General features: G+C 43.4%; 1 protein-coding gene across 1 annotated transcript in view; it reads left to right on the forward strand.

Annotated features, from left to right (window-relative positions):
• Positions 1 to 3001: 3001 nt before the first annotated feature.
• Positions 3002 to 22464, forward strand: part of FER (FER tyrosine kinase) — a 459090-nt gene continuing 439627 nt past the window's right edge. The window contains exon 1 of the mRNA XM_068979562.1: positions 3002 to 3038. The gene's annotated coding sequence lies outside the window, so the exon portion shown is untranslated. The remainder of the gene's footprint in view (positions 3039 to 22464) is intronic.

The raw sequence follows: 22464 nt of genomic DNA on the forward strand, positions 1-22464 counted from the left end.
TCTTCACAGTCCAACTCTCACATCCATACATGACTACTGGAAAAACAATAGCCTTGACTAGATGGACCTTAGTCGGCAAAGTAATGTCTCTGCTTTTGAATATGCTATCTAGGTTGGTCATAACTTTTCTTCCAAGGAGTGAGTGTCTTTTAATTTCATGGCTGCAGTCACCATCTGCAGTGATTTTGGAGAAGCTCTATACAATCAGCAAAAACAAGACCGGGAGCTGACTGTGGTTCAGATCATGAACTCCTTATTGCCAAATTCAGACTTAAATTGAAAAAAATAGGGAATACCACAAGACCATTCAGGTATGACCTAAGTCAAATCCCTTATGATTATACAGTGGAAGTGAGAAATAGATTTATAGGACTAGATCTGATAGACTGCCTGATGAACTATTGACGGAGGTTACATTGTACATTGCATAGGAGACAGGGATCAACACCATCCCCAAGAAAAAGAAATGCAAAAAGGCAAAATGGTTGTCTAAGGAGGCCTTAAAAATAGCTGTGAAAAGAAGAGAAGCAAAAGGCAAAGGAGAAAAGGAAAGATATACCTATCTGAATGCAGAGCTCCAAAGAATAGCAAGAAGAGATAAGAAAGCCTTCCTCAATGATCAATGCAAAGAAATAGAGGGAAAAAATACAATGGGAAAGATGAGAGATCTCTTCAAGAAAATGAGATACCAAGGGAACATTTCATGCAAAGATTGGCTCAATAAAGGACAGAAATGGTATGGACCCAATAGAAGCAGAAGATATTAAGAAGAGGTGGCAAGAATACACAGAAGAACTATACAAAAAAGGTCTTTACGACTCAGATAATCACGATGGTATGATCACTCACCTAGAGCCAGACATCCTGGAATGCTAAGTCAAGCAGGCTTTACGAAGTATCACTACAAACAAAGCTAGGGGAGGTGATGGAATTCCGGTTGAGCTATTTCAAATCCTGAAAGATGATGCTGTGAAAGTGCTGCACTCAATATGCCAGCAAATTTGGAAAACTCAGCAGTGGCCACAGGACTGGAAAAGGTCAGTTTTCATTCCAATCCCAAGGAAAAGCAACACCAAAGAATGCTCAAACTATTGCACAATTGCACTCATCTCACATGCTAGCAAAGTAATGGTCAAAATTCTCCAGGCCAGGCCTCAACAGTACATGAACGGTGAAATTTCAGACGTTCAAACTGTATTTAGAAAAGGCAGAGGAACTAGAGATCAAATTGCCAACATCCACTGGATTATACAAAAAGCAAGAGAGTTCCAGAAAAACATCCACTTCTGCTTTATTGACGATGCTAAAGCCTTTGACTGTGTGGATCACAACAAACTGTGGAAAATTCTTCAAGAGATGGGAATACCAGACCACCTGACCTGCCTCCTGAGAAATCTGTATGCAGGTCAGGAAGCAACAGTTAGAACTGGACATGTAACAACAGACTGGTTCCAAATCGGGAAAGGAGTATGTCAAGGCTGTATACTGTCACCCTACTTATTTATGTGGAGTATATCATGGGAAATTATGGGCTGGATGAAGCACAAATTGGAATCAAGATTGTCAGGAGAAATATCAATAACCTCAGATATGCAGATGATACCACCGTGATAGTAGAAGGTGAAGAAGAACTAAACAGCGTCTTGATGAAAGTGAAAGAGAGTGAAAAAGTTGACTTAAAGCTCAACATTCAGAAAATGAAGATCATGTCATCTGGTCCCATCACTGCATAGCAAATAGATAGGGAAACAGTGGAAATAGTGGCTGACTTTATTTTTTTTTGGCTCCAAAATCACTGCAGATGGTGACTGCAGCCACGAAATTAAAAGATGCTTGCTCTTTTGAAGAAAAGCTATGACCAACCTAGAGAGTATATTTAAAAGCAGAGACATTACTTTGCCAACAAAGGTCCGTCTAATCAAGGCTGTGGTTTTTCCAGTGGTCATGTATGGATGTGAGAGTTGGACTATCAAGAAAGCTGAGCACCGGGAAATTTATGTTTTTGAACTGTGGTGCTAGAGAAGACTGTTGTGAGTCCCTTGGACTGCAAGGGGATCCAACCTGTCCATCCTAAAGGAGATCAGTCCTGAATGTTCATTGGAAGGACTGCTGCTAAAGCTGAAACTCCAAAACTTTAGCCACCTGATGCAAAGAGCTGACTCATTTGAAAAGACCCTGATGCTGGGAAAGATTGAAGGCAGGAGCAGAAGGGGAAGACAGAGGATGCGATGGTTGGATGGCATCACTCACTCGATGGACATGAGTTTGAGTGAACTCCGGGAGCTGGTGATGGACAGGGCGGCCTGGTGTGCTACAGTCCATCGGGTCGCAAAGAGCCACTGAATTGAGCTGAACTGACTGAACTGATCACAACTATAGCACCTCGTGTCCTGCCTTTTTACGAGGGTCTCAGGTACTGGGAATTACAGAAATGAGGAGCTCCCGTCTTTATGGCAATTCCAGCCGAAAGCTAGTTGAGGAGAATGAAGGCTACAAGAGCTGCATGCAAGATACACGAAGAGAAGGAGTGACGCGCGCGCACTCCGGGTGGAGGGTCCGCGCCCCCAAAGCCGACTTCAGTGCCCGGCGTCGCCTGCGGGGGCCCTTGGCGTTTTAGTCACGCCCCCGCCCCTACGCCCTGAATTCCCTCCCGGACGCTGAGCCGTCGGGCAGGCCCTTCCAGGCGGCCCCGGCTTATCACCCCCGGCCCGGCCGCTTCCCGGCCGCGGGCGGGCGAGCGAGCCTCCCCAGGCTTCCTGTGACGACGCCGGCCGCCGGCCGCCGCCCGCCCGGCGGGCCTGGAGCCCGGGCCGCGCCCCGCCCCCCGGGAGCTGGTGGGGGAGGGCCGGCGTCGGACGGCAGCGCCCGCCCCCTGCCGGCGCCCATTGGCCGGCAGCTCTCGGGCGCCCGGAGACCGGAGCGCCGCCGGATTGGCCGCGAGGGCCCGTGACGGCGGCACCCATTGGCTGGGGCGGCCCCGTGACGCGGGGTGGCGACGGGCTCCCGCGTCCGAGGGGCTCCCGCTTGTCAGGTTCTAGGTAGGTGAGTTCCGCGCCGCCCGCGGCGGGCGCTGTTGCCCAGGGCAACGCGGGGAGGTGGGGTGGAGAGCGGGGGAGGCCGGGTGGAGAGCGGGGGAGGCCGGCCGAGAGCCGGGGCCACGCTCCGCGCCCGCCGAGGGGCGCCCGGGGCTCCGTCCCCGCCCTCAGCCGCCGCCGCCTCCTCCCGCTCCCGGCGCCGGGGTCTCCGCGGCGTCCCGCGCCCGCGGCAGCGCGCCCCTGCTCGGGGCTCGGGCCGGCCGCCCGCCTGGCTGGGCGAGGCCCGCGCTCCCCACCGCCCGCGACTGGACGCTGAGGGGGCGCGTGCCGGCGCCGCGGGGCTGAGGCGGCGGGGTGAGGCGGGCCGGCGGCCCCGCCCGCTCGCCGGGTGCGGGGGCTGCGGGCTGCGGGGCGGTGCCGGGGCAGCGCGGGCGCCGCCCATCGCGCCCGCACCCGCTGGTCTCCGCGGAACCCTCGGCCCGTCCTGGCGCCGCGGCCTCTCAGAGGCGCTCCGCCCGCCTCCAGCTCGCCCCTGTCACCCCTGACCCCCGGCGTCCACGCCCCTCCCGCTGCGGCCCGCAGCGACCCTCGCGAGGCGGACGAGGCGTGAAGCTGACTCCGGCGGGTCTGCTCCCTCCTTGCCGTTTAGGGCTGGGGAGGTGTCTGGAGGCACCTCGGGGCCAGCTCTATGCTTGCCTCCCACGTTCAGGATCCACCTTCCGAAACACGCTACCTGGGTTGGTGTTGGTAGCGTGCTACATTTTGCACAAATTAACTGTGAAGCCATCGCTTTTTACTTTTGTGCATTTATGATTTTGATAGGCAGTGCAGTGCAGCCCACCGTGTATTAATTTCATAAGGCTGGCACTTTTATTTTCGTTTGCCTTAGGGTTGAAAAGCCTTAATCTTTTAAATTCGTAAGCCACTGTACATATACTCGTAGCGGCCCCATTATCAGTTTGACATAAATTACTCTAAAGGTGTGGTGCTATTTCTTTTCTCTTTCTCCAGATGTTTTAAAATACTAAGTTGTCAAATGGAGTCAGCGATGTAAAAAGTCTAATAGAAAACTCAGTAAGAATAGACCAAAACTATTTCAGTGATTAAAGACTAGAAAGTATTGTTTCAACTACGGACTGGGGACTTTAATTTTGCAAAGTGGAGTTCTTGGACAGCAGTGTTGCAGTCCTGCTGTACCCACCTATGTGGGCTTTAGGAAAACACACACGTGAAGAGCCAAGCGTTTTGTCAGTCAATGCAAAGGAAGACTCAGTGTGTGTTTTGTCATCTGTGTCGTCTTTTCTGCTAGTTCTCTTGAGCCAAGAGAACTGTTTTCAAAGGGAGTACATAGGCATACTTGGAAACCTTTTTCCAGTTTCTGCCATGAAAGACCTTTGCAGAAGATCTGTTTCTCTTCATTAAATATATACCATGTTAAATTATTTGGGGTCGGGTTAATGCAGCTTCTGCTCTATTTCAAAGTTTGATGTCAGTAGTTGAAATAAGTCAGGCTTTTGGTAGACCTGCCCTTTTCATTTCATCTTCAGCTATTAATGTACCTATAACTCTGGTCTGTGAACATTTCACATTTGCCTTTTTCCCCCCTCCAGTATTTCACGTTGAAAAATTTCAAACAATACAGGCAAGTTCAGTTGCTGGTGAATACTCACCACCTACACAACAATGATAGGAACAGCTGTTACATGGTGTATACTAAGGAACAGAAGAACTGAAATGGTCAACTTTGAAAACCAGAATAAATATGTATTACACCAAAACATTGTAAAGTGCTTATTTCCGTTTGTAGATGGAAATAGTGTTTATAACAACCATAGTAATTGAATTCCGTGAGGCTGTTATAAAGCAGTCATCATCTTTGTAAATCAAAGCCTTAAGTTAATTGTGTTTTGGTAATCAGAAAAAAAAGGAAATCTAATGAACTTGTTATACAAATAAAAGTTTTGTTTTGAAATTGGACTTGTGTTAATAGATTATACTTTTGTACTTGATTTTTAAATGAGCATGTTTTGGAGATGAGTTGAAGGGACTATCAATTATGCACTGTTTTGGTAACATACTTAATTGAATCAATCTTATGTATGTTGTATTGGAAGAAGAATGTTTCTGTAGTGGAAAAAGAAACCTTACAAACATGAACTTTTTTAATATAACTTTTCCATGGAAAAGGAAGTAATTTAGAGAGATTGAAGTTAATTTTGGTAGGACTCAAAGCTATCTGGTGTGTTATTTCATGGTGTTGATAAATATTTTAATACAAAAATTCAATTTATGATAAAAAATAAGAAATGGGTATAAGTTCATGTATGTGTATATATATTTATAATTTTCCCATACTTAGGAAATTCCTGCCCTTTAAGTATGTGAATCCTGCTTTTCGTTTTTTTGTTGTTGTTGCTAAGTTGTGCCTGACCCCTCTTTGCGACCCCATGGACTGCAGCACACTAGGCTTCCCTGTCCCTCACTGTCTCCTGGAGTTTGCCAAAGTTTGTGATTATTGAATTGATGATGCTAACTACACATCTCATCCTCTGCCACCTTCTTCTCCTTTTGCCTTCAGTCTTTCCCAGCATCAGGGTCTTTTCCAGTGACTTGGCTGTTCACGTCAGGTGGCTAAAGTATTTCAATTTTCGTATGCCCAAAATCTGTTTTTCATACTTAACAATATTTCATTCTTAAATATTGAAATTGAGCTGTGTGTCAGAATGTATAGCTCTTTGGATTGCCTCATTATTTTTCCATATCTCATTTGACTTTGGTATGCTTCAGTTCAGTTGCTCAGTCGTGTCCAACTCTGCGACCCCATGAATCGCAGCACGCCAGGCCTCCATGTCCATCACCAACTCCCGGAGTTCACTCAAACGCATGTCCATCGAGTTAGTGATGCCATTCAGCCATCTCATCCTCTGTCGTCCCCTTCTCCTCCTGCCCCCAATCCCTCCCAGCATCAGTCTTTTCCAGTGAGTCAACTCTTTGCATGAGGTGGCCAAAGTACTGGAGTTTGAGCTTTAGCATCAGTCCTTCTAATGAACACCCCGGACTGATCTCCTTTAGGATGGACTGGTTGGACCTCCTTGCAGTCCAAGGGACTCTCAAGAGTCTTCTCCAACACCACAGTTCAAACGCATCAATTCTTCGGCGCTCAGCCTTCTTCACAGTCCAACTCTCACATCCATACATGACCACAGGAAAAACCATGGCCTTGACTAGACGGACCTTTGTTGGCAAAGTAATGTCTCTGCTTTTGAATATGCTGTCTAGGTTGGTCATAACTTTCCTTCCAAGGAGTAAGTGTCTTTTAATTTCATGGCTGCAATCACCATCTGCACTGATTTTGGAGCCCCCCAAAATAAAGTCTGACACTGTTTCCACTGTTTCCCCATCTATTTCCCATGAAGTGATGGGACCAGATGCCATGATCTTCATTTTCTGAATGTTGAGCTTTAAGCCAACTTTTCCACTCTCCTGTTTGACTTTCTTCAAGAGGCTTTTTAGTTCCTCTTCACTGTCTGCCATAAGGGTGGTGTCATCTGCATATCTGAGGTTATTGATATTTCTCCTGGCAATCTTGATTCCAGCTTTTGCTTCTTCCAGCCCAGTGTTTCTCATGATGTACTCTGCATATAAGTTAAATAAGCAGGGTGAAAATACACAGCCTTGACCTACTCCTTTTCCTATTTGGAACCAGTTGGCATGCTTGAAAGTGAAAGTGAAAGTGAAGTCGCTCAGTCGTGTCCGACTCTTTGCGACCCATGGACTGTAGCCCACTAAGCTCCTCCATCCATGGGATTCTCCAGGCAAGAATACTGGAGTGGGTTGCCATTTCCTTCCCCAGGGGACCTTCCCGACCCAGGGATCGAACCCAGGTCTCCCACATTGCAGGCAGACGCTTTAACCTCTGCACCACCAGGCATGCTTATGTATGGTTAATTTTTCATGCGATGCCATTGGGAAATAAAAGGGAACAAGCAGGTCATAGTTCTGGAACTTTGGAAAGAATAAAATATTGAGATGTTTTTTAATCAAAGCTCCAAGTTTTCCCTTCCATCTCCCTCAACTATTTTTTTTATTATGAAAGTTAAATGCTTTAAAATCAATTCAGAAAACTACAGAAGAAAAGTAATTCCATGGTAGTTAATATTTTGAAAATAACTGAAACTCTTGTTTCTTCTGTAATGCTCTACCAACCTTTGCAGTTTTATGGTCTTCATTGCAGTGTGTCAGCACTTACATCTAAACTTGGAGGAGTTCCTGAACTTGAGACTCAGTTAGCCTAAATTAGAAGAGGGCTCCAAGATCTGGAGGAAAAATGGAAAAGAATCAATAGAGAACAGAATAGAGTCAGAACAAAAGAATCAGTCCCAGGCAATTACCCACTTTTTCTTTTTTCTTAAGTATAAACATAGTCCTAGTTAACCATATGAGACTGCTGTATAACTGACAAAATATGAAGCCTTTCAAGTTTTTTTCTTTGGAATTCGGAATGTCTAAGTAAGATGACGTTTCCTTACTGCCTGTCTACAGAAACTTTTGGATTTTTCTATTTTGGAGAGATACTTCATGTTCAGCTTTTAAAAATTTAATGTCATGCATAACTTGGAATTATTTCCTGTTTTAATTTATACTTATCAAACAATGACTAATTTTTAGCCTTATAAGGTACCACTGCTCACTATAAGCTTAATATTGCCTCCTCCTTCCGAAGGTTTTGATTAAAAGACTGTAAAGTTCGATGTATGTGTTTCTTGTGAGATCGCAGGGTACAGTGAAAAGAAAATTCTTTTTATTATGGAGCCAGATAATCTGGGTGTCAGTCAGAAATGAGGATTTTCTTTTGTGGGATCTTGAGCAAGTTTTTAAAAACCTCTTTAAACCATAGTTTCTTTTTTTTTTACTTTTTAAAAACTTTTTAGTTCTGTATTGAGATATAGCTGATCAACAGTGTTGTGATAATTTCCAGTGAACCTGAAGGAACTCAGCCATGTATATACATGTATCCATTCTCCCCCAAACTCCCCTTCCATCCAGGCTGTGGCATAACAGTGAACAGGTTCCATGTACTATACAATAAGTCCTTGTTGTAAATCATAGTTTCTTCATCTGTAAAAAGGGGATGGTATTAATAAAATTGCCCCATAAGGTTGTTATGAAGAAGAAATGCGACAGTCGCGGTAAGATGCCTGCATTCAGGGAGCACTCAGCTTTCACATTCAGTTCCTTTCACGGTAGTTTTTATTTTAGCTCTTCAGGTGTTACTGTGTTTATTCTGCCATCCTAAAAGTCCATAAGTTTTAGACTTTGGAAATTAAAATAATGTACATTAAATTGACTGAAATTGAAAGACATTTACATTTGTACCAACCAAATAATAGAAGTATCTCAGATTAGCTGTTTTTTTTTTTTTTGCGATAGTAGTTGGCTTATTTTATCTCAGTAGTGATAATCAGAAATTGACCTTAAATGATTTTTACCTTGAAACATGTCCAGTCCGTCTGAATTCCTGGATTATTTTTCTTTCATATTGTTATCATCTGTTTTTGGATGGTTTCCCTACATTCCTTTCAACCACAAATATTTGCCTAAACGTGGTGCAGAAAAACTAAATGTCACCTTCTTAAATCTCTAACTAATACAGCCCACCGCTTTAAGCTACATTTACTTAATCTGTTTAAAACTCTGTTTTCTAATGTAATAATACACAAAACTCTTGACTGAGTGTTTTCTGTCTCCTACAGAAATGTCTCCTGCGGTCTCCTATAGGATTACATTTTAGGGAGCAGTATTTGCAGGCATCCCCGTTTCAAAATGTGTGTTCAAAGTGTGGGATTTTGATTCTTAAAGAATGCAATTATAATTAAATACACAGACCATCCTGTAGTTTTTGGGTGTTGTGACAAACTCTGAATTGAGTAGAGATAAGATTTGAACTAAATAGTCCTTACTGTCTCATCAGCAGGAAAACAAAGATTTTGTGCTTCAAGTCAGGGATTCTCAATGTTTTCCCCCACCTCAGTACAAGACATGTGGATATGGGACATATTCTAACATGAAGTTTGCTACTCTGCCCTCTGTAATTCCTTCTGTGATTGAGAAGGACACTGCTATAGGGATAAACTTGAATCCACTCTTTCCGAGGAAAGTGGGTCATTAAAAAAAGCTAAATAGCTGTTATTAGTAACCAATACTTGAGACACACCTTATAGTATATCATTGAGGCCCAAGTTCTTTCTGCCTTTTCCTGAAATGAATACTCTTTACTTTTTCATATCAGTCTTATAATGCTACAGAAGAAGAGATTACTAATTTTATGTAATTGATACCGAAGAGCCTTACAGTTTTAAGAGTAACTGATGATGAACGTTTAAAAATATTTGACTAATAGCAGCACCATGGTCTTGATAGTAAATAATATTACTATAGAAAAATTGAAATTAGTTTTCCAATATAACTTATTTTACTTACAGAAAATGTATTTCCAGAGTGGGCCAAATGGTTTTAGGAAAAGGGGAAACTCTTAATAGTGGGATATTTATATTCTAGGTGTTCAGTATAAATGACGTTCTTTACATTCGCTCAATCAGACAAAATTTTTTAAAGATTACATTTTGTGAATGAAATTGCTCTTAAATAGTTCATCCTACATAGAAGTAGTATATATAATATATAAGTTGAAGTAAAGATTTAGAAAAATTATAGTCATTAGACCCTTGGCATTAGCAAGTGGTATTTCTTGAAATCTTTGCGGACCTAGGATAAAATTACCTTCGGGAAATGCAGTCAGATTTAATTGAAAAGTTCAGGTGATCCCTTCAGACCCTTAATAATTCTGTAAACAGAACTCCAGTCCTCAAAGTTGTTAAACAGTTTTTTTTTTTTGCTTCTAAAATGAAGGCTGGATGTCTTTACATTACGTTGTTAGTGTCCATATGAAGTTTCTTCTACTTGGCTTTTCTTGTCTGTGGGTTTGTCGACCAGAAGAGTGTTTCTGGCTTGATTGCAAAGCTAGCTGCACTGTCACGAAGCTGAAGAGTTCATCCTCGGTCCCTGTAGTGCTTGCTGCTTGCTGCTGTTTCTTGGTGATATTTGACAGCAGTCGGACACTCAGGAGTTTGTGTCCCTTCTGCTCTCTGAATGTCTTCAGCTTGGGAGGGTTTCCCGAGCTTTTCCCGTCAGGCGTTCGGGCTTTTTGTTAATTTCACATTCTGCAAACAAAAATGCATTTGACTCTTCTACCAATATTCAGTTTTGGCAACAGATGCGTCGGTAGCCGCCCTAGCAGCCACACGATTACTTCATGAGAGTGTTTATACAGTATTCTGACTTTCTCTTGAATGATATTTGTTTCAGAATCACATGCTTTCCATATACATTCTTTCACAGATTAGTCATCATTTTAACTTTCATTGAGGATTGAAATTTTGCTTTGGTAGGAGCAAAAGGAACACGTTAAGCATTCCCTTTTTGTTTGCTTTAGTGTAGAGTTTGTGGTGTCTGGTGGAATTTCTAATGATTCTGACCCAGTCACTGTTGTATTTTTTTTTTTTAGTCCATCGTGAATTTGTTCCAAATTCATATGTTCTAAGTACCATCACTTTGTCAAGCCTCTTTGCTTTCTGTATATTGAATAAGTTGGCAGTAGGAGGGGAGTTAAAAGGAATAGAGCAATGCAGTCATCTCAGGTGATTTTTAATGACAAGTAACTTGATAAATCATTATCCTGATTATTTATAAAGGGTTATGTTGGACAAGGTATAAGAATTTTCATCTAGACTTAAATATAATATAGCTTTTTACAAAGCAGGAGACTGATTCTTTCTCTTACCAATAGTCACGTACATGTATATATGTATGTGTGTATATGGGCTTCCCAGGCAGCTCAGTGGGTAAAGAGTCTGCCTGCAGTGCAGGTGATGCAGGAGACACGAGTTTGATCTCTGGGTCGGGAAGATCCCCTGGAAGAGGAAGTGGCAGCCCACCTGTTATTCTTGCCTGGAGGATTCCCGCCTTGTCCATGGCCTGAGGAGCCTGCCTGGTGGGCTACAGTCCATAGGGTTACGAAGAGTTGGACACGACTGAAGCAACTGCACCCACATATATATTGTATTATTATTTTTATGCGTAACCCTTTATCCCCTCCTCAACATTTTAACCTCAAAGTAAGAAGCAGTTTCCATCTGTAAAAGTTTTTGGGTACATTGCATGGATTTAGATATTGTTATGAGCAAGGGGCATTGGCATTTCTTTAGTACTTGCTGAAAACATTAGACTTTTCTATGCATTTGTTTTGATTTTCATCACAACCTTGTAGATTGGATAACTTGTATTTTCATTTTGTGATCTGGAACCAGTCTTAGGTCATATCCAAGGAGATTTTCCAATAAAGTGATACCTGGGATTTGAATTTAGGTCTTTCATATAAAGGAAAAACGTAAAAATATAGTGAACCATTAGCAGTCCTGGATTTAGCAGCAATTTCATCCACTTGGGAGTGACTCAAAGTTCATGTTGAAATATCTGAAGTGTTACTGAAATAATTTCCTCTTATTGGAAGTGAGATCCTGAGATATTCATGACCCCACTCAGCTGCCCAGTGTCCACATGTCACCTTGACTGTGTTCTCAGTTTGAAGTTATCCTGTATAATAACTTTTGTCAAGTGATAAAATGTTGCTGCTTTGTAAAAAAAATTTATTGAAAAGGGAAGCAGCTGCTAGAAGTGGAGGAGAAGTAGAGGCATAAGAGAGTGGTGGATGAAAGCCAGAGAATAGGCATGCTTCAGTCGGTTTAAAATGGAACGGCGGGTCCAGTGACTGGATGGGAGTCAGTGTGCATCTAGGGAAACAGAAGTTGGCTTGCGAGACGTCGTTATCTAATGTTCAGGCTCCATCAAAAATTCCCATAGCTTTTAGGTTTTTTGAAAATGTCAGGGGTCTTATATTCATAAATTCTATCCCATTTCCCTTCTCTCTCACACTCAACAATAATATTGAAAGAGATTTGACTCTTAAGTAGCTGCTCCTTTTTACAAGTTAGTATCATTCTGACAAATACCTTAAAATACTAACATAAATAATAGTATTCTTACTTATAAGATGGTTTGGGTGTCCTTTTCTGAGTTTTACAATTAATCATAACAGAATAGTCGCTTGTCTGTGGTGACGGCCTTTTTCTAAGGTTCTGATGTTCTATCATTATTTTGGATCTGATTTACCCTAAGATTGACGTGGCTTTGCTTAGAGACACTTGCCATTACACGTCCTTACAGTAGCTTACATTATAAAAACAATGCAGAAATGTTCTGTGTTATGCAGGAGGCAAGCTGTTGCAGGAATGGGACAGAAAGCAGGAAGTTGTGGGATTCCTCCTTTTTTGGTTGTTTAGCAAATGCTGTATTCACTTCAGGTAAGGTCTTACTTTTTGGCTACAGGGGATTTTAAAGCTCAGAGGGGATTTTAAAGCTCAGAGGAGTTTTCACACTTTTCTTGAGGAAGAGTAGATGTCGTGCAAAGAGCACTGGAGCTGGACCCACTCAGGCTTGGATCTGTGCTGCCAGCGATTAAGTGTGTGAATTCAGGCAAGTAATTCTAATTCTTGGATAGCAGCAGATCCAGTCTGTCCTAAAGGAAATCAGTCCTGAATATTCATTGGAAGGACTGAGGCTGAAGCTCCAATACTTTGGCCACCTGATGCGAAGAACCGACTCATTTGAAAAGACCCTGATGCTGGGAATGATTGAAGGCAGGAGGAGAAGGGGACGATAGAGGAGGAGATGGTTGGATGGCATCACCGACTCACTGGTCATGAATTTGGGTGGACTCTGGGAGCTGGTGATGGACAGGGAGGCCCGGCGTGCTGCAGTCCACGGGGTCGCAAAGAGTCGGACATGACTGAGTGACTGAACTGAGTTTAATTCATATTGCTTCAGGTTGTTTGTTTTGTTTTTGGTTTGAAAATTAACACCACTTTTGTCTGATAACTGGTAACTGATATTAGATTTTTTAATATCTTTCAGTTGCATGAGACCAAAACCCCATTCACAGTATCTCGGGGCACTGGGAGGAAGAGGGGTGTAGTCTCCTCAGGTGTGGATGGCTGAGGGGCTCAAACGATGGCCTCAGCCACCTCGGTGGCTCTCTCTTGTTAGATATGCTTTCAGGGAGAGTTTTTCCTTGTGGTGCTCCCTGTTGGCTTAACACTGTTTCAGGTTAGCAAGCCCAGCCTAGACAGCCCTTTTCCTACTCGTAATTTTAGCAAAGGCTCTGGGATTGCATTTCATTGAAGGAATTGGGTCATTTTTTCATCCTTGATCCTGTGGGCTGGGCAGTTAGCATATGATGATAACCCAGGTCTGAATCAGGTGTGAACTGCTGCAGCTGAGACTAGGAAGCGTGGTCAGTCCCGTTGTGGGAGCCGGGTAGACGGAGAGTCCAGGCGGGAGGTCCCCTGAGGCAGGAGGACGGCCCTGTGACCGTGGGGAGAGGGAGTGGATGCTAGCCCAGCGTGATGAAAAGGCTTTCACCGCAATCTTCCCAGCCTGCCTCTGTGTCCTCCCTTACATAGAAGCCCTTGAAAAATGCCCTCTGCTAACGAGACGCAGTGTTTCACTTGCAGCTTCCAATCCGTCTACCACTTGAGCCCAGCAGAGGAGGACAACCCAAAGGCTTGTTTAATTACTGCCTAAGTCTAGGATCACTGGCTGATTTCTCTCAATTCTGTTTGAAAAGACAGCCTTAGGGTCAAGGAACTTACGGTTCAGTCATAAATATAGCTGATTATAATAAAGCCAGCGTTTGGTGATAGAAGAAGAAGAATCTAAGGGCAATAAAAACTCTGAATCGGAGAAGAGAAAAAGGGGAAGAAACCCACGGAGATTTTCCAGTTCGCGCTGTGTACATGTTTCATCGGTTAAGGGTGGCACGAAATTTCACCTGGCAATGGAATCAGATTTTTGGTTAGCACTGTGTCTGTCCATTCTCTCCCCCGAGGAAGGTCGTTGTCGTGTTTCCTCCTGGTCACGGCCAAGATGGGTGTTGAGAAGAATGTCCTTGCTGGGGGCTGTGTGGCCTCAGGAGCCGTTTTGCTGTTGAGAGGCTGGAGTCCAGGGAGGCATTTTGAGGGTTGGGCAGTAACAGCTTTGTTGGGAGTTTCTTTGGCAATACAGCTTTCTTATGAACTTAGTAAGTTTCTGATTTATTTGTATTTGATCAACTTCTCCCAGGTTCCCAAAGCCCAAACCCTGGTCTTTGGATCAAACTGTTACCTGAATGTCTCTAAACTTTGCCCCCCTAAGCCGGTGAGTGGGTCTCCAACAGGCGGCTTTTTTTTTTTTTTTTTTTTTAACCCTCCAGGGACCTTTGGCGATGTCTGCAGACATTATTATTGTCACAGTAGGGGCTCCGTTGAGGGGTGAGTAGGCAGGTGCTGCTGGCGTGGAGAGGTAGTGCCCCAGGGCACTGATAAACATCCTGCCATGCAAAGAACAGCCTCCCGCAACGAAGAGTTTCCCAGTTCAGTGTGTCAATAGTCAGGGATTTGAAATCAAGCAAGCCGTAGCTTCTGAACCTTCATCTTGGCCTCCATCTCTAGGCCACTCTGAGCAACTTCTTGGAAGTAACAGTGCGCAACTCATTTGTCCCTGCTCCCAGGGCGTTGATATATCTTTTGCTAGGATGCTTGTGGAGGGGCCTGGAGCTCCAGGGTTTCCCCACCTTTTATTTTGTGTGGTTAAAAACACAAATTTTAGTTTAGGGATATTTGATTTTCAGCATTGTAAATTGCAGGATTATCAGCCATCTTGCGTTTGCAGTGAAAGACTGAAAAGGTTTTCCTTTTATTAAGACTTGACTCAAAGTGTGCCGCCTTTTTGAAGGGCCTTACTGAAGACTGCGGCATAGTAGGCAATATACCAACATCCTGGCATTCTTACTGTGTCCTCCTGTTCCATTCTTAGTAGGCAAGCAGTCTGATTTTCAAGAGCTGTGAATTTGCTAGATGTTTTGCTGATTACGGATCAGTCACTTCTTACCCTATATTAGAGGGGTACCCCTCTGTTGTGTGTGTGTGTGTGTATGTGTGTATAGAAAAATGCATGACATACAGCTTAGAAGCCTCCCAGCAAATATTTCTTGAATAAAATAATAAGTAAGCCTTGTAGCTCAGTTGGTAAAGAATCTGCCTACAATGCAGGAGAAGGAAATGGCAACCCACTCCAGTTTTCTTGCCTGAAGAATCCCATGGACCTTGGCCTGCCAGGCTCCTCTGTCCACGGGGTTGCGAGAGTCAGACACGACTTTGTGACCGAGCCACCAGAAGTAGCTTATTGCCTGATGTTACTAAGTGTGAAACTCTGGTGGGGCTGAGAACACCCTGCAGAGGGAGAGAGATTACTCACTGAGCGGATCTGAGGGGGGAGGGAAAGTGTCTGTAGATTTAGTAACCTAGAATATTGGTCAGTATGAGTAAAAAATACGATGTAGCAGAAGAAATGTGTTAAGAAAAGAATGTGAGTGAATGTCTACCAGGGAAGGGAAGAAAAGGACTTTATTTCTCTAAAGCTTGTTGGGGGTCCCTATCTTTAGGGAGTTGCTCTTCCCATTTCTATCTGTTACGCAGGTATCCCTGTGTACCTTTTCCTTAGGAGACTCTGAGCAGGGACTTCAGAAATGCAAAGAAAATTGTTTCCCCGCAGTAACTCCAAATTCCGGCAGCTGCGTCTGAACTCGCTGAACTAAAGGTGACTGAATCTAGAGACAGAGTGTTCTCAGTTGCCTCTTGGGTTGGCTCACTGTCAAGTCGGAACTTACTGTGTTCTTTTAGTTTCGCAGCCTCTGCTGAAAGTTGTCTTTCCAGCTAGTTACTATAGCATTTTTCGACTGAGTCTTATCGGTCCAGTTGGGTCACATGCTCATCCCTGAACTACTGCTTGGGGCAGGGAATATGCTGATGGTCCAGACCTGGATGCCTGGTGCCCCTGCACCTATTCCAGGAACTTAAGAGTGGGAATGATTAGTGCCACCCAGACTACAGAGATTGACAACCGAGAAGGGTAGTTCAGCAGAAAACTGAAACGCTGCTGCCCAAAGAAAGGGGGCTTCCTAGGTGGCGCTAGTGGAGAGAATACGCCTGCCAGCGCAGGAAACACAAGAGACGCGGGTGCAACCCCCGGGTCGGGCAGATCCCCTGGAGGAGATGAGAGCCTGCTCCGGTATTCTTCCCTGGGAAATTCCATGGACGGAGGAGCCTGGTGGGCTGCATTCCATTGGGCTGCAAAGAACTGGACACAACCGAGCCCAGTGCTGCTAAGTCGCTTCAGTCGTGTCCGACTCTGTGCTACCCCACCAGGCTCCCCCGTCCCTGGGATTCTCCAGGCAAGAACACTGGAGTGGGTTGCCATTTCCTTGGAAGTGAGGACAAAGCAGGTCAATCTCATACACGTGCAGTTTTCGTTTTTTAGGAGATATGTTTATTTGCTTCTGGCTGTGCTGGGTCTTGGTTGCTGTGCGGGCTTTTCTCACTGTGGCGAGTGGGGGCTGCTCTTCATTGCGTTGCTTGGGCTTCTCCTTGCGGTGGCTTCTCTTGGTGTGAAGTGTGGGCTCTGGAGTGCGCAGGCTCAGTAGTTGCAGCGCGGGCTCAGTGGCTGCAGCTTCTGGGCTCGAGAGCACAGGCCCAATAGTTGTGAAGCTCGGGGTTAGTTGCTCCCTGGGGTACTGGATCTTTTTGGACCAGGGATTGAACCTGTGTCTCCTGCATTGGCAGGTGGGTTCTTAACCATTGAGCCACCAGGGAAGCCTGCAACTTACTTTCTTTAAGACTTAGGCCCTTATTATATATTAGTATATTGTATAATAATATACTGTATATATATTATCCCTACCTAATCTATTTTTCACCTGACATCATGTCATGAACAAGAAATTTTCTTTGAAAACATGGTTTTACATGAATATGGAATGAAATCTGAATTCATTGCCTAATTTTAGATATTTGGTTTGTCAGAATTAGATTTTGGATTATCAGAATCGGGACATTCGTGATTAGAGAAGTGGGAGAAGGAAAGCTTAGAAAGAGAAGCAGGGCCAGGACTAGGGTGCGGTGAGAGAGAGACCGGGATACGCAGTGTACGTCGGTGCTCACTTTTAGGGTCACGCAGCTGCAGAGTGGCACTTGCACGGCCCCGAGAATGAGTGTGTCTCTGTTTTGCACCCTGGGTCTCTCTCCCGTGTCAACCTAGTCCTCTCACAAAGGGAAGCACGTTCAGGGGTCAGGAACTGGGTTTGGTTATGAGCGTGAGTTAGAGATGGTAGCCTGTGCAGTTGACCACGTTGGTGGGGATGATTAAGGTGAACTAGAGAGTAATTATTACACACTTTCACTTGTCTGTAGAAACCTTTGCTGGGCTCTGAGAAGGATAAGGATACCTTTGAAGTAACACAAGGAATCTAAGTTTTACTCATGGGTTTGTTTGAACAAGGAAATATTCCATTTAGAGCTACTACCCTGAAAACTGTTACTTATTTTTAACCCAAACTATTTCGAGTGGAAAATATGACTTTTTCATTGAATAATATTGAATTTTTATTGAACAATAAAGATTATAGAAAACACTTGAGTTATGAGGCTGATGCATAAGTAACAAATGGGTACTTTCACTAACTTCCTTAAGCGAGATGTTTGCCACTTCTCAATGTCAGATATGAAGTCCCAGTTGAATAATTGTCTTTCGTGTTCTTAGGTCTTTGGAAGTCATGTTTCTTTATCACAGTGAGAGACTAGAATATGGAATTTGAGACAGTTCTCAAGTTCTTCTGCTGATTGAGAAGCTGAACAAATTTTAAGTTAAATGAATTGTCCAGTAAATTTGAAGTCTGTGTTTCAGGTGGAATTGGATGACATATGTAATATCTACACTTAGGCACACATTCACTACAGTTTTGTTTCTGGGAAATCTATAAGTAATACTGTTTACTATAATACTGAAGGTTAGACTGAAGATACTCTATTGAAAGCAGTTTAAGAGAGAAGTCATGATTAAAAGTTTCATACTTAAATACCATTTTAATCAATACCAAGTATTGATTTTATCATTTAATGCTACAATGCTTGTTAAAGCCTTAAATCAGAGGAAGTCATAATTCACCTTGGAATTTCATCCATTTGGTAGTCACTTGTTTGGTGGCTGTAATGTTACAGGTATTGTGTGGGATGCTGACCACAGTGTGTAGGGTGCTGACTGTGTGGGATGCTGACTGTGTGTAGGGTGCTGACTGTATGTGTGGGATGCTGATTGTATGTGTGGGATTCCGACTGTATGTGTGGGATGCTGACTGTATGTGTGGGGTGCTGACTATGTGGGGTGCTGACTGTATGTGTGGGGTGCTGACTGTATGTGGGATGCTGACTGTAGGGTGCTGACTGTGTGTGTAGGGTGCTGACTGTGTAGGGTGCTGAATGTGTGTGTAGGGTGCTGACTGTATGTGTGGGATGATGACTGTATGTGTGGGATGATGACTATATGTGTAGGGTGCTGACTATGTGTGGGATGCTGATTGTATGTGTAGGGTGCTGACTGTGTGGGATGCTGATTGTATGTGTGGGATGCTGACTGTAGTGTGTAGGGTGCCGACTGTATGTGTAGGGTGCCGACTGTATGTGTGGGATGCTGTCTGTGTGTGTAGGGTACTGACTGTATGTGTGAGATGCTGATAATAATCTCTGTCCTTAATTCTGTTGCAGTTTAGTGGAAGAAGAGGAATTATAATACTTTCATTGTATGTAGATGTCCAACCCATCGAGCGTTGAGAACCTTGCCACATCTCAGAGTGAAATGCTTATCTAGGGGCAAAGAAGGAATGCTTTTGGAAGCGGTTAAAGGGCTTAGATGAGTGGGAGACTTGGAAGATATTTGTGATGTACTGTGTTTGGTTAGTTTCCTGACCAGCAAGAAAGAGTAATGTTATTTACCGGTTGAGGTATACATGTTAGTCGATCAGTCGTGTCTGACTCTTTGCCACCTCGTGGACTGTAGCTTTCCAGGCTCCTCTGTCCATGGGATTCTCCAGGCAAGGATTCTGGAGTGGGTTGCCATTCCCTTCTCCAGGGGATCTCCCCGACCCAGGGATTGAACCCGGGCCTCTTCTACTGAGGCAGATTCTTTACCGTCTGAGCCAAGGTTGGAGATGTTTATTGGTAACATCTGTATGTTTCATGTGATTCATGTGAAGGTGAAGGAAGCAGGGGAGATGACAGGATATAGAATAGGCAAACAAAAAAGAGAAGCTTGAAAGAAAAGAGTTGATTATAAACCAAGAAGTCAAGGTTAGAAATACAGGGGCATGAGACAAAAAGTGAGAAGCTGTGATGGGGGTGTAAACCTCAGATTTCAGAGAGTCAGTGGCCAAGGAATATCTTAGAGATTCTCCTAGCTTCAGGGATTGAGAGAACAGCCAATGCTGGTACCTTGCTTTGGCAAACTGAGTCATGTCAGACAGGGAAAGTAGGTGTCTGCCAGGAGCATCCTTCCCAAACCTTCTCAGCCTTTGACTAAGTTTTTCTTACATAGTTATTTCTTAGGCTGTAATATCTTAACATGTTATATATAAATATTTAAAAATTGGCTTCTTCTAATATGTTTCAAAGTTGAAATTGGTTTTATGCTGTGAAAATGGAGGAAAAACAAGAATTACCTTTTCAAAACTGAAGATACAGGTTGGGGAGAAAATAAAATGCTTTACTCACGGGGAAAGCTGTGGAAAGAAAGGGAAGAGAGGAAGCAGAGAATGGGCAGGCTAGGTAAGCAGAAGATCCTGGTTCTCAGTGTGGTGAGCCTGGCGAACTGTGGGGGCCCACCGTACTCCGTGTGCCCATTTTTAGCTTTCTGTCCGCGGGGACCAGTTCTGACTCGTTCAGTCTCTTCTTGCAGCTCGTGTTTTCTGCGTAGACCGAGGTCGTTCCCTGTGAGACTTCACTGCTCGTTTTCTCAGCTGTCTTCCTCTCCCCTAATGCTTTGTCCTTCAACATGGATCTGCTACTTTAGCTAAGATATGGCCAGCAACGAACAGTAGTAAGGTAGGATTGCTTTACTCTGCTTAGGAAATTACTAGATATATACACATACATACACACACACACACGTGTGTATACATATATATATATATATTTTTTTCTCTCTCAAACTGAAGCAGTTTTGGCTTGTCTTAATTTCATAGTGTTCTTTATGTTAGATTATTCTTCTGCTTAGGCAAGCTGCGATCATTTTATATTTGTGTTACTAATTTTTTTTGCTTGACATTTATCCTGAATTCTGTTAATATCTGTGATGTAATTACTCTTTTTTTTTCAGCTAACACAATCAGCAGAAGCCCAATCTGTATCTCTTCCCTGACCTGGGTGCTCACCAATCGCTTATTTTCAACTACATGGCACCAAACTCCATGTATTTTATTTTTCTTCTCAAAGACTTATTTCTCCTTCTGGTTTTTGTATTTCTACTAATGGCATTAGTAGTCCATTATTTTAACATAGTCCTATATTCATTGACTGTTTTATTCGTTCATTTAACGTACACACGATTCATGGGGTCGCAGAGTTGGACACCACTGAGCGACTGAACTGAACTGAATAGACTTCTATTTAAGGATCAGAGAATTTCTTGATTCTGGAGTTATAATGATGGATAAATTGGATATCCTGTCTTATTGCTTATATTCTTGAGGTTATTGGTGGTGGTGGTGGTGGTGGTTTAGTCCCTAAGTCATGTCAGACTCTTGTGACCCATGCGCTGTAGCCTGCCAGGCTCCTCTGTCCATGGGATTCTCCAGGCAAGAATACTGGAGTGGGTTGCCATTCCCTTCTCCAGGAGATCTTCCCAACCCAGGGATCAAACCCAGGTCTCCTGCATTGCAGGCAGATTCTTTGCCGCTGAGACACCAGGGAAGCCTGTATTCTATAAATTGGGACCGGTGAAAAAATAACCTGGCAAAATAATTATGAATTGCAGTAAATATTTTTTGAACGGAAGCAAATGACTTGGAGATACGGTCTCAGGAGGCACTTCAGATAGCAGAGTCACAAAAAGCTCCTCTGAGGAGTTGGTAGTGAAGGGGAAAGCTGTGTGTGAGGAGGAGCTGTGTCACCGAGGCTGTGTGGGAGGGTGGCGGCGGTGATAGTTTTGTTGGGGGAAGTGTTCTCATTAGAAGGAGTAGAAGGGTGAAATAAGTCAGACACAGAGATGCTGTGTGCTCTCTTTTTTATGCGCAGTCTTAAAACGGCAATCGCATAGAGATAGAGTGGAATTATAGTTGCCAGAGGCTGAGAAGTGGGGGGAATAGGGAGATGCTGGTCAGAGTACAGACTGCTAGTTATAAGATGAGTAAGTTCTGGGATCTCATGCAGAACATGGTGACTGTAATTAAAAATGTTGTATGCTTGAAAATTTTCAAGAGAGTAGATTTGAAACATTATGACCCCTGCTACACAAACACAGTTGTAATTATGTGACGGTATCTCCATGTTAATCCAGCTTGTGACAGTCGTCACAGTATATACGTGCATCTAATTGTCACCTTGTATAAGTTAAACTTACAAATGTTGTACGCCAATAATATTTCAATAAAGCCGAGTGGAGACAAAGAAAAGAAAGGAATAGCAGGTACAAAAACTTTGAAGGAGGAAAGAGCTTGGTGAATTTGAGGAACAGAAAAAACTTCAGTGTGGCTGACACAGTGGGAGAAACCAAGATAGGTAGGAGGAAGTTACAGAAATATTCAGAGTTTTGAAGGGTTTGGCATGTCGTTTGATTTCTCCTTAAATAATACCATTATTCTAGTACTCTGAGGAATGGACTGAGTGGGCTGAAGGTAAAAGTTGACAATTTTAGGAGCTAAGGTGAGAGAGAGTGGTGCCCTGATAAGATGCTGGCAACAAGAGGGAGATTGATGAATTTGGGATTCCTTTTTTAAAAAAGCTATGGGTATTTTCGGTGTGGAAAGAGACAACACACTCAAGGATGATTTTTGGGTTTTGAGCAACTGTGTGGATGCTAGCATCAGGTGCAGAGTCTTTTTAGTTTATTATCTTTCCCGTTACCTCAAGCATTGGTTGTTTTTCCGAAAGGGAAACTAAGCATAATGCTACAAATAGCATTAGTGCTGGAAATAAAAGCATCTGGCAGACTTGTGACATGTTCAAGTTAATACTTTGCTTTGCTTCATTTGTGGCTCAAACTGACAGTCTTTAATTCCGTAGAAAGTGAATAGATATTAAAGTAGATCTTTCCAATTTTGTTACTTATTTTTATAAGTCAATTAGTCACATCTTTTTTTTTTTTTTTGCTGAAGAAGTTTTACAATAGTTTCAAAAGAGAGGAGTAAATATTTATTGTTGTGTGTTCTATGTGCCAGGCATTTGGCTAGCTG

This window comes from Capricornis sumatraensis, chromosome 9 (genome assembly GCF_032405125.1).
Source record: "Capricornis sumatraensis isolate serow.1 chromosome 9, serow.2, whole genome shotgun sequence".
Lineage (NCBI taxonomy): Eukaryota > Metazoa > Chordata > Mammalia > Artiodactyla > Bovidae > Capricornis > Capricornis sumatraensis.